Genomic DNA, 10,528 nt, shown 5'->3' with positions numbered 1-10,528 from the left:
TACGCTTGGCTACTCTGCTTCATTTTGCTGAATTCATGTTTGGCTATTCTGTTACATTTACTTGCTTATGGACACCAAATAGCTTCTACTTATAAATAAATAAATAAATGAGAAACTCATACCTCGATGAAAAAGCAAAGAAACTAAAAAGAGATTGCAGCCCCGGAAATCATGCAATGTTTGTTTAAAAATTTTTATTGTACAATAAATATCTTACGAATTGTTCAAACTGACGTTACGAGAGTCTCCTTGTATATGAACTATACTTGTGACAAACTGTTTATACAAGTTCAAGAACGGATAAGAGGAATTTGTTGAAAACAATGAAACCTTGAAGCCCACGCGAATTTCGACCTCGGGAAGTATATTAGCAATTCTACTCTAAACAGAAGAATTACGAAAGCGTGGCAGGATGTGAGATCAAAAGATACACAAGGTGTATACCGGTTGAAACGAGCCGTCTCAAACATCGCCGTCGCGCGTGGGCAATAGATAAGTAGGTTTTTTCCGGGGTCGCGCAGTGAAAAGCCGGGCGAAAATACGATGCTCAACCTTTAGCATCGCACGTGTGTAATTATTAACGACTCCCTTCACCTAAGATACTAATTACTATCGCCAAACACGAAGCTAAGCGCGAGTGTTTCAGGAAGAAATAACACCTCATCGTTCTTAGCGTCGGGAAGCGTTGAATTATACCCCCTGCGTGCCGCAGGATGTTCGCTCGAGTCCCGCGGGAGACACCGGCGAAAGGACGTGTTCGAGCGACGGGCCAAATTTATTTTAGGATCGTTAAACGATAAAAAGCATCCACGAACAGGCCCCATTGGTTTACGACCGAGGATTAAGGAGGCGATAATTGTTAGAGAGAGAGAGAGAGAGACAGAGACAGAGAGAGAGAGAAAGTTATTCAATTACGAAACTTTATGTTTATCCGTACTCTCGGGCAATAACGATTTATCAATTCTTACATTCAATAATACGCAATTTGCTTTGAATACGAAATACATGAATGATTTGTTCGAATCACGCGTCTTACTCAACTGGCCGTTCGCACGTCGACTGTTCGCATATAAATGGAGCAAGGATAATTGAATTTGCGTGTCTAACGAAGTTGTACTGTGACTTTTTCGAAACGTGGTACATAGTCCTCGGGCATTCAAAGAGGCAAGAGAGTAGCTACCTGCGGGACACGGCCGACTATCGGCGCAGAGACCTCGTGAAACACATACCATCGAATCGGCAGACCAATAACGCGGATACCTAGTCCGCCCACGTGCCCCGCGGAGAGGAGAACGCGAGCGTAATTTCGCCGTTTCGAAGCGGCGGAGGGTCGGGAACGAAGAAGGAAACGAGACACCGGTTTTCCGAGCTGAGTTGCATTCATGAGGCCGAATGAACGAACGAACCAACGAACCGGGCCTGCGCACGCGAACACGAATTAAGCTTGTCTCCGTGAGCGCAACCGTGCAACTACACGGGCCAAGCTCGTGTCCGCTCGCGATTTACACCGCGCCGGACCCGTTACGTGGGTACCGATCACCTAAACGCCGATACACGCTCGAGGATCCGTCGTTTCGTTATGAATTTTATGATACAACAACAGCTAATGCAAACGTGCAAAACAATTTGGAGAACCATCCTGTATTAGAAAATAAAACAATTAATATACAATGGATTTTATGAAAAATAATATATTTTATTTAAGAGAAAAAATCGATTCAATTATTTCTTTATCACAAGTAATTTCTTTTTTATCTTGGAATAATTTTAATTTTAAATAACTTAGACATATGTGCCAATGTTTCCGAAGATTAGAACATTGAAACAATATATTCAGTATTTTTGAGATTCTGCATAGATTTGAATATATTATATGTAGTATTTAAAATAAAAATCCGTAATCTAATAATTAATTTAGTCGGTACGAAATTCTCTTCATCTTCTTATTACGTACCCCGGTTACTTCAGTTACGTATACATTCGTGAAAGCTCAGTGGCTGTTAAAGGAACCGTGTGCAGGTTTCATGGATCTGCGGCCAAAGCAACTTTCACAGCTGTTCTATAGACTCTCATTTACAACATAATGTACAAGGAAGTGCTAGAATATCTACGACCAATTACATCGATATCCGATTTATGTAAACCGTTCGACTGTGCAACGTTCTTACCGCGATAAAAATTCTATTGAATTTTTCTAAAGACAATTCGTATTAATAAATTGATTTGTTTTCATAGAAATGTCTGAAAGAATTCTAATCGTTTTCCAACGTTTTCATACACACGCCTACCGTGAGAGACAGAGACAGAGAGAGAGAGAAAGTTATTCAATTACGAAACTTTATGTTTATCCGTACTCTCGGGCAATAACGATTTATCAATTCTTACATTCAATAATACGCAATTTGCTTTGAATACGAAATACATGAATGATTTGTTCGAATCACGCGTCTTACTCAACTGGCCGTTCGCACGTCGACTGTTCGCATATAAATGGAGCAAGGATAATTGAATTTGCGTGTCTAACGAAGTTGTACTGTGACTTTTTCGAAACGTGGTACATAGTCCTCGGGCATTCAAAGAGGCAAGAGAGTAGCTACCTGCGGGACACGGCCGACTATCGGCGCAGAGACCTCGTGAAACACATACCATCGAATCGGCAGACCAATAACGCGGATACCTAGTCCGCCCACGTGCCCCGCGGAGAGGAGAACGCGAGCGTAATTTCGCCGTTTCGAAGCGGCGGAGGGTCGGGAACGAAGAAGGAAACGAGACACCGGTTTTCCGAGCTGAGTTGCATTCATGAGGCCGAATGAACGAACGAACCAACGAACCGGGCCTGCGCACGCGAACACGAATTAAGCTTGTCTCCGTGAGCGCAACCGTGCAACTACACGGGCCAAGCTCGTGTCCGCTCGCGATTTACACCGCGCCGGACCCGTTACGTGGGTACCGATCACCTAAACGCCGATACACGCTCGAGGATCCGTCGTTTCGTTATGAATTTTATGATACAACAACAGCTAATGCAAACGTGCAAAACAATTTGGAGAACCATCCTGTATTAGAAAATAAAACAATTAATATACAATGGATTTTATGAAAAATAATATATTTTATTTAAGAGAAAAAATCGATTCAATTATTTCTTTATCACAAGTAATTTCTTTTTTATCTTGGAATAATTTTAATTTTAAATAACTTAGACATATGTGCCAATGTTTCCGAAGATTAGAACATTGAAACAATATATTCAGTATTTTTGAGATTCTGCATAGATTTGAATATATTATATGTAGTATTTAAAATAAAAATCCGTAATCTAATAATTAATTTAGTCGGTACGAAATTCTCTTCATCTTCTTATTACGTACCCCGGTTACTTCAGTTACGTATACATTCGTGAAAGCTCAGTGGCTGTTAAAGGAACCGTGTGCAGGTTTCATGGATCTGCGGCCAAAGCAACTTTCACAGCTGTTCTATAGACTCTCATTTACAACATAATGTACAAGGAAGTGCTAGAATATCTACGACCAATTACATCGATATCCGATTTATGTAAACCGTTCGACTGTGCAACGTTCTTACCGCGATAAAAATTCTATTGAATTTTTCTAAAGACAATTCGTATTAATAAATTGATTTGTTTTCATAGAAATGTCTGAAAGAATTCTAATCGTTTTCCAACGTTTTCATACACACGCCTACCGGCTCGATCGGAGACAGATTGACTCCGAGAGTCTGTCGCTTGCGTAACGCACTTATTTACTTACGCACACTCCGGCAGTTAACTATCGACTTAACAACCTCGATTTTCGAATTAATTACAGCGGTCGACGCTCGTAAAGTGAGACACGGTGGGACCACCAAAAGCGTACGGCGTGCGCTATTCGACGTTCGGTTCGAAGTCCTGGAAACACGCCGATCCACGCTCGCGTGCAACGTGCGCGCAGAACGTACGCGAAGAAACCGCTCGCGGATACGCGTGCGCTCGCCCACGCTCGCTCCCACACGCACGCACGGCCGCGGCGACACTCGATACCGTCGACCGTTCATTCAGTCGCTCGAATCCTTCTTTCATTCAAGGCTCGATACACTTCGATCGCCTCGGCCTCGGCGCATGCACCAGCCGGCCTCCTAGATAGATGCACGTGCACGCCATTCGCTTTATCGTCCCTCCGTTTTATCCGAAAGTAAATACTTACTTCCAGTAGAATTCTGTTTATCAAAGCTTCTGTGTCCCGAATGGATAGCATGTAACATCGAGTAACTAGGATACGACTGCTACGTACAATAATTTTAATTCTTTTTAAAATCGGTCTCACTATAAATTAAAATACTGACACATATTTGAAATTTTGCAAATAAATAATTTTTATCTTATTAAACTCACGACAAAAATTGGAGTTACATCAATTTGAAAGAAATAAATACGTGCTCTTATGCAGTTCTGTCAAAGACAGCTGCAGTACTGTTCACCTGGATAGCCTTGAATATTACTTTTTCTTAGGAAATTCTATGCATTATGAATAATATAACATATATATCTAAATGTACATAATTTAGATATGTAAAAACTTCCCATCCAGGAAAATAAACGATACTTTCGTGAAAAATAATATTTACAGAGATATACACTATATTTACTTTCTAAGGAGATTGTACAGCGAAAAGAACCTTAAAAGGTTTTCCTTTAATTACAGAAGTATTTGTTTTACTACAAACCACGACAGGCAGGCATTATCGACGGCGATTTTTAAACTGTAAAGAATGTTATCCGAATGATAATAGCAGGATGTCTCGGTCGATTCTCACGGGATATCACGTAAAGGAATAAATTAACTCGGGTAATTACAGTGCAATTAAAAGGGGTAGGTCGACATGGGCGGAGTAATTAATTAACACAAAATTTCCATACGATCCTGCGAAGTTCGTTTCAATCCGGTGATCTAGATACCGTCGTTTACCACTTTCTTTCCTCCGGCGTTTAATCAGAACGAGAACCGAGTAAAAATGCACATGATAAAATCATGCATCGCTGACAATGAATCGGTCGGCCGGTTGTTAAAAATCTGGGGCAAGTTAACCGTCGATTGCCAGCATAAAACGTGTCACGAGCAAATTGCTCTCCCGTTTCCGATATCGGCCGACGGATCTATAACAATAACGGTCTCGATTACGTTTTCCAACACGTGTACGGCTGTTTTATCTCGCGGCGAGGTGTCGGCACCGAGACACCGTCGGGTGCCCGACAAATGCACGGCGCAGGTTGGTTGTTGGCCAACGCCGGCGATCGCCCTCGGCGAGAGTTGCAGCAACTCCTCTCTCGCGCGTATAGAAAACCGGGGCCGTAACACCATTCACGCGAATTAACCTTACGAATGGTATATAATTTTCACGTAATTAGTGGGCCCGCGGCTAGCATTACCGAACACTCATCATAGTCCACTTGGCTGGCTGGTTAATTCAATTTTACAGTCGCCCGAGCTCGCGGCTACGCGAGCCGCCGACACGCTCTCAAATATTTCGCCCGTTTTAATTAACTCGTCCCTTATCCTCGCTATAGCGTGCTGCCATTGCACGTGGCGTACCGAAAATTTTGTGTACTCCGCCGGGACGAAATATCGTTCGCCTTGAAACGGTAGAAGTTACTTTCACGATATTCGTTTGCTCGACCCAATTAACGCAACGAGAGAAATCTTTAACCGATTAACCCCACGAGTTTCAACTTCTTAAAAAAAATAACTCCGATCCGCTAATAAGACCTATTAACCTCGGTGCTCGGTCGCAACTTATTTTCTTGCCCTTCACGAACGACGTTCGTTCCCATAAAGCAAAAACCCTTCAGTTCGCTTCGTTACGATCGACGATATCGCGACAACCCCATTACCATCTCCTCGCACGCATGAAGACGTTCCTATACAGGGTGTCCCAGAAAAGGTATTAGAATCTAAAAGGAATGATTTTGGAAGTGTTTCTGAACAACGATTTCCTTTAGTAAAATGCAAAGTGAGCCATGGTTTTTGAATTATTAACGAAAAGCATTGAGACCAATCAAAGCCCGCATTCAGCCGGTAAGTGCCATTGGCCGGCTTGGAGTGCTGACTTTATCCCGAAAAGTAATAGCCGGACCAATCGGAAAAGTCAACAAAATGACTGTAAAACCGAACCAAGAACTGCCAGAGCCGCACCAATCGGAAATCAGAGCAGCTGACAAGTCTTTGCAATTTTAGATCAACAGGCGCCCCACGTTTGGCGCCCACATGGTTTTTAGCATAAAAAAAAGACCGGAAGGCCCACCAACTTGAGAACTAATGCCATCATAAATTATCTTAAGAGAACAGTACATTTCTTTTATCCGTCGTTGTGCACATGTGAAGTGCGGGTGGTACTAGTACTTAGCTAAGTGTCGTTTTGTCTCCTTTTACTCGAATATCTTAAAATTTACGACCGCTGGTAATAAAATTGTTGTTCAGAAACACTTACAAAATCACTTCTCTTCAACTGTAATTCTTTTTCTGGGACACCCTGTATAGTTACTGTAGACGTTTTTTCGCCGCGAGATCCTGCTACGTGCTCGAGATCCTGGATCTCACAAGGGCGCTGAAAACCCTGATAACCACTATGGCTATTTTATGCAGCCGCGATGCGTACGCGACATGCGTCCACTACGTGTCCAGCATCGAACCAGAGAACCCAGGAGATATTCTTGTGGTATCTTAGAGAAAGTAATTGTAATATGGACCTTCACGAGCCAAGGTTATATTGTAGTCATAGTTGGATCCTTAATTTTACAGTAAGCCATTTAGTATAGTCATCAGAAATAATTGATTCATTACCCTAGAAGGAGCATTGACCAAAATACAAGGGAACACGAAATAGCTTTCTAATAATTTTCTAAATTGAAAGTCAGTCAATCGTTTCTAGGGATCGGTTCGAACTCTCGATTAATCTTGTACAACATGGCAAGCAATTTTCGATACTTTTGATTTAGGCAACAACTATTTCACAGTAATTCCGATTACGTTTACGGATGCGCGTGGAAAGCGGCGATGCCTTTTCACTCGGCGACGATTTCCGGGAAAAACGCGACAGGAAATGGGTGAATCGCGCGAGTTAATTACGATTATCCGCGAGGACGGGCGGTCCGTTTATCGGCGCTGTTATCTGCGTCCGGATTCATACTTATTTCAATAGCCAATTAAGTGATCATTGTAACGTATGACGAGTCGAGATAAACGAACCGCACGCTCGAAGAGGAAAGACGGCGCGGAGAAAATAAGCTTGAAATCGCCTGGAGTCGTAATTAAAACGAACGTCGCCGACGCGACGTTTCTTCGCCTTGCGGCGCGGCGTTACTTTCTCCATCGCAGAAAATCGTGGCTCGTCGCGCACCATCCAGGCCGCGGCACCGCTGAAGAGTAATTTTCAAGTACTTATTCCAACGACGGTATCCTGATGGCGCGGGTTCCACGTTAAATCCGAGTCCAGTTGAGACGGGAAGTAATTGAGAAAAATAGTTAGTATGATTGGCGAAATAGGCAATGCCTAAGGACCTTCGGAAAAATAAACAAACGAGTCGTGGCTCGTCTGTCGGAATGCAATTCAAGTACCGTTCGTAATTCTTAAAACGCGTCGAGCTCCATTCTTATTGTCGATTAAAAAGTCTGAAGGAGATCAAAAACGATTGAAGGATTGTAATAACAGGAGATCAACTATGCAATAAATTATATGACAAATTGTGCAATAAAATATAAATAGTGTCAATAAAATTGCAGTTGAAATAAGAAAAATGAATGGAGGTGCACTTATTTAGATAACTTTTACGATTAGGAAATTAATAATATAGCCAGACGGCGCCGGCTATAGATAATAATTATCGAGTAGCATTGAAATATCCGCAGATTCTTATGTACTTGGGGTAACTTCTGTTACGCTTATCGAAACTCAACCGTTGGACAAATACCCATTATCGAACGCGAAACGGTATACGCATATTCTCGTTACGTAGCAACAATGGTTGGTTGTAAATCAAGATAGCCGTTTAACACCTTTCCCGATATTGGTTACTCGGGTAGATATATTTAGCTCTGTGTCATCGATTACGGTGACCGGCTGGATGACAACGATAAGATCTTACGATTTTTCTCTTTCAAGAATTTTTATCTCTAATTTCTCAAATAAAATTTATCTGTCGATGCATAGAAAGCTTAGTTCTTCAAGTTCCCGTTTTCTCATCGAAAACCATTTTATTATCTCGTATTGTATTATCGAAATTAAAGTGGAATAGTTTAGCAAATACATAGAACATTGTAATTTTATTAGAAACATTCTAATCTTATTATTATACATTATTTCCCTATATAAACTAGTGTACGATTTTTTTATCAGTTTATACTTGATATGTTAAAAAATAATTAAAACTCATCAGTGAAATTATAAATGTGCCATCAAAAATAGATTTTGCGCCTTGCAATTTTTGATACATCAAAAGTAATGAAATTATTTAATCATTTAAGAATAAACTATTGCATGTTTAAAGAAAATATTTCATATACACCGACTTAACAGATAAGAATTTGTTTTAGTTTTTAAAAATACTAATGTCAATTTACGATGTACACTCGGGTGCGGTATGTGCTTTTCCTATTTTCTGCAAATATTTTATTACTACAAGTTTTCTGTAATAAATAATATAAGCTCTCAATCATTCATATTTTAATATGTTTTTAAGATCCTTGTACTGTTCCTGATTTTCTTAGTAGTCGTTAATCATAAAATAATTTGGAGAGAGTGGTACATTTAGTTTCGTGGAGAAGATAAGGGAGCGCGATTGAAACAATGTCGCCCCAGGTGAACGTATTATCGTTGCCAAAAACGGAGGCTGACGCGGCCGGTTCTCCGGTGTATTGCGTTACGTACTCACTACACGGTCCGCCCCCGCGTTTATCCTACGTGCATTACAGACCACGAAGTTCAAATTCGGAAGTCGTGTAGGTGGTGTGCTCTGACTCACGATCAGAGTCTTCGCTCTCGGATCGGTTTCCAATCGCATCCGGCTTGACTCGGGTCAGGAATACTCCGCGTACCGAGGAGAAATTAGTAAAGAATGGCAGTGAGACTTTGTGTTGCGAGAAAAAGTCTGCAATTTTAGATGCCGTCTAGAATATGTTGCTGTTAAAGTAAGAAATAGAAAGCAAAACACTCGTGGTTACAATCTACTCGTTGTGATGAACGCGATAATTAATCAATTAGTCCTGAAGTATTCGAGATAGAAGAAAATTGTATACGATCTTTTTTACAGATAATAGCAGTANGATATTTCGAGAAAAAAAATTTTTTTATTTTTGCGATTGCCGACTGTGTTTTGAGCCTCATTGGGCCCTAGTGGACCCCATTCGCTGCCTCAACGATTACACGGACACAGCCACTCTTTAATAGTACCTCCTCGGTGCTCCGCGTTTGGACAACGTGGAATTCGAATAAAGAAAAATCTGCGCCTCGCCTAGTCAGCTAAGGAATTCGTTCGGAATCATACGAATACAGTTTCGAGCGATATTTCAACCAGAGAATAAATTTAATGGGGTAGTAAATCCGTTATCTCAATGTAACTCTCTACGTCGTTCCTCCTGTCTTTTGCAGTTTCAACTGTAGAGTCCGATAAATTCGCGGAGATACGCGCGATTCAATGTTGGCGATTCATCGCCGGTGTTGAAACTGAACCGGAACACGACAAAAAACGTAGCGTATTAAACGTCGTCAAGCAACATTAAACATCCGGACGAGATAATGCTATTTTTTTGTTAGTGGAAATGAAACGGAGGCCAGTAACCTTGTCTCTCGCTGTGAGACGTGGACCAGGCTGTCGAGGAGAGAAACTAGAGGTTTCCTTTGTCGCACGCCGGTAATGTTGTTGGCTGTTCTATTATGCAGGGTACAAAACTGATTTCTTGTTTATGTGCAAAAACTTACCATTGTTGTAGACTTCCGCGTTGACTAGTGTTTCCTCGTCGTCCGTATCCGGTCCGAGGGATACCGGGGTATACACGACCGAGTCTCGTGCCCGGATTGTATCTTTTAAATGCTCCTCCTCTTCCTTCTCCTCCTCCTTCTTTATAATTCACTCATCAATGAACTGAAACAAGATGCGAAATGTACTTAAGGAATGAGAGTAAACCGGAGAAGGACTACAAATAGTGGTGGAAATAAAAGTCGCGAAATAGCGGTAAACGATAGGATTTATTCGTTAGAATTCGAGACTTGCAGGGTGGCCGCGGTACCATGCTGTGAGTCAGAAAGCCAAATATAGCGTTCGTCGGGATTTCTTCACATTTTTAACGGAAATGCATTCGTCTCCTCTTACTTTTTACAAATTACACGAGAGTTAATAAATTCCGATCTTAAGATTGTTGGCTATAAGTTAAAACACTGAGGCATGCTTGAAATTTTGCAAATAAACAGTTTCCATATTAAATTCGCATGCATTTATAGGAAATTCGGAAGCTCATTTTGGTGTTATATTAATTTGACA

Source organism: Ceratina calcarata, unplaced genomic scaffold (genome assembly GCF_001652005.2).
Source record: "Ceratina calcarata isolate Rehan_Ccalc_2016 unplaced genomic scaffold, ASM165200v1 scaffold567, whole genome shotgun sequence".
NCBI classification, from domain to species: Eukaryota; Metazoa; Arthropoda; class Insecta; order Hymenoptera; family Apidae; genus Ceratina; species Ceratina calcarata.
This window is presented reverse-complemented; position numbering follows the sequence as displayed.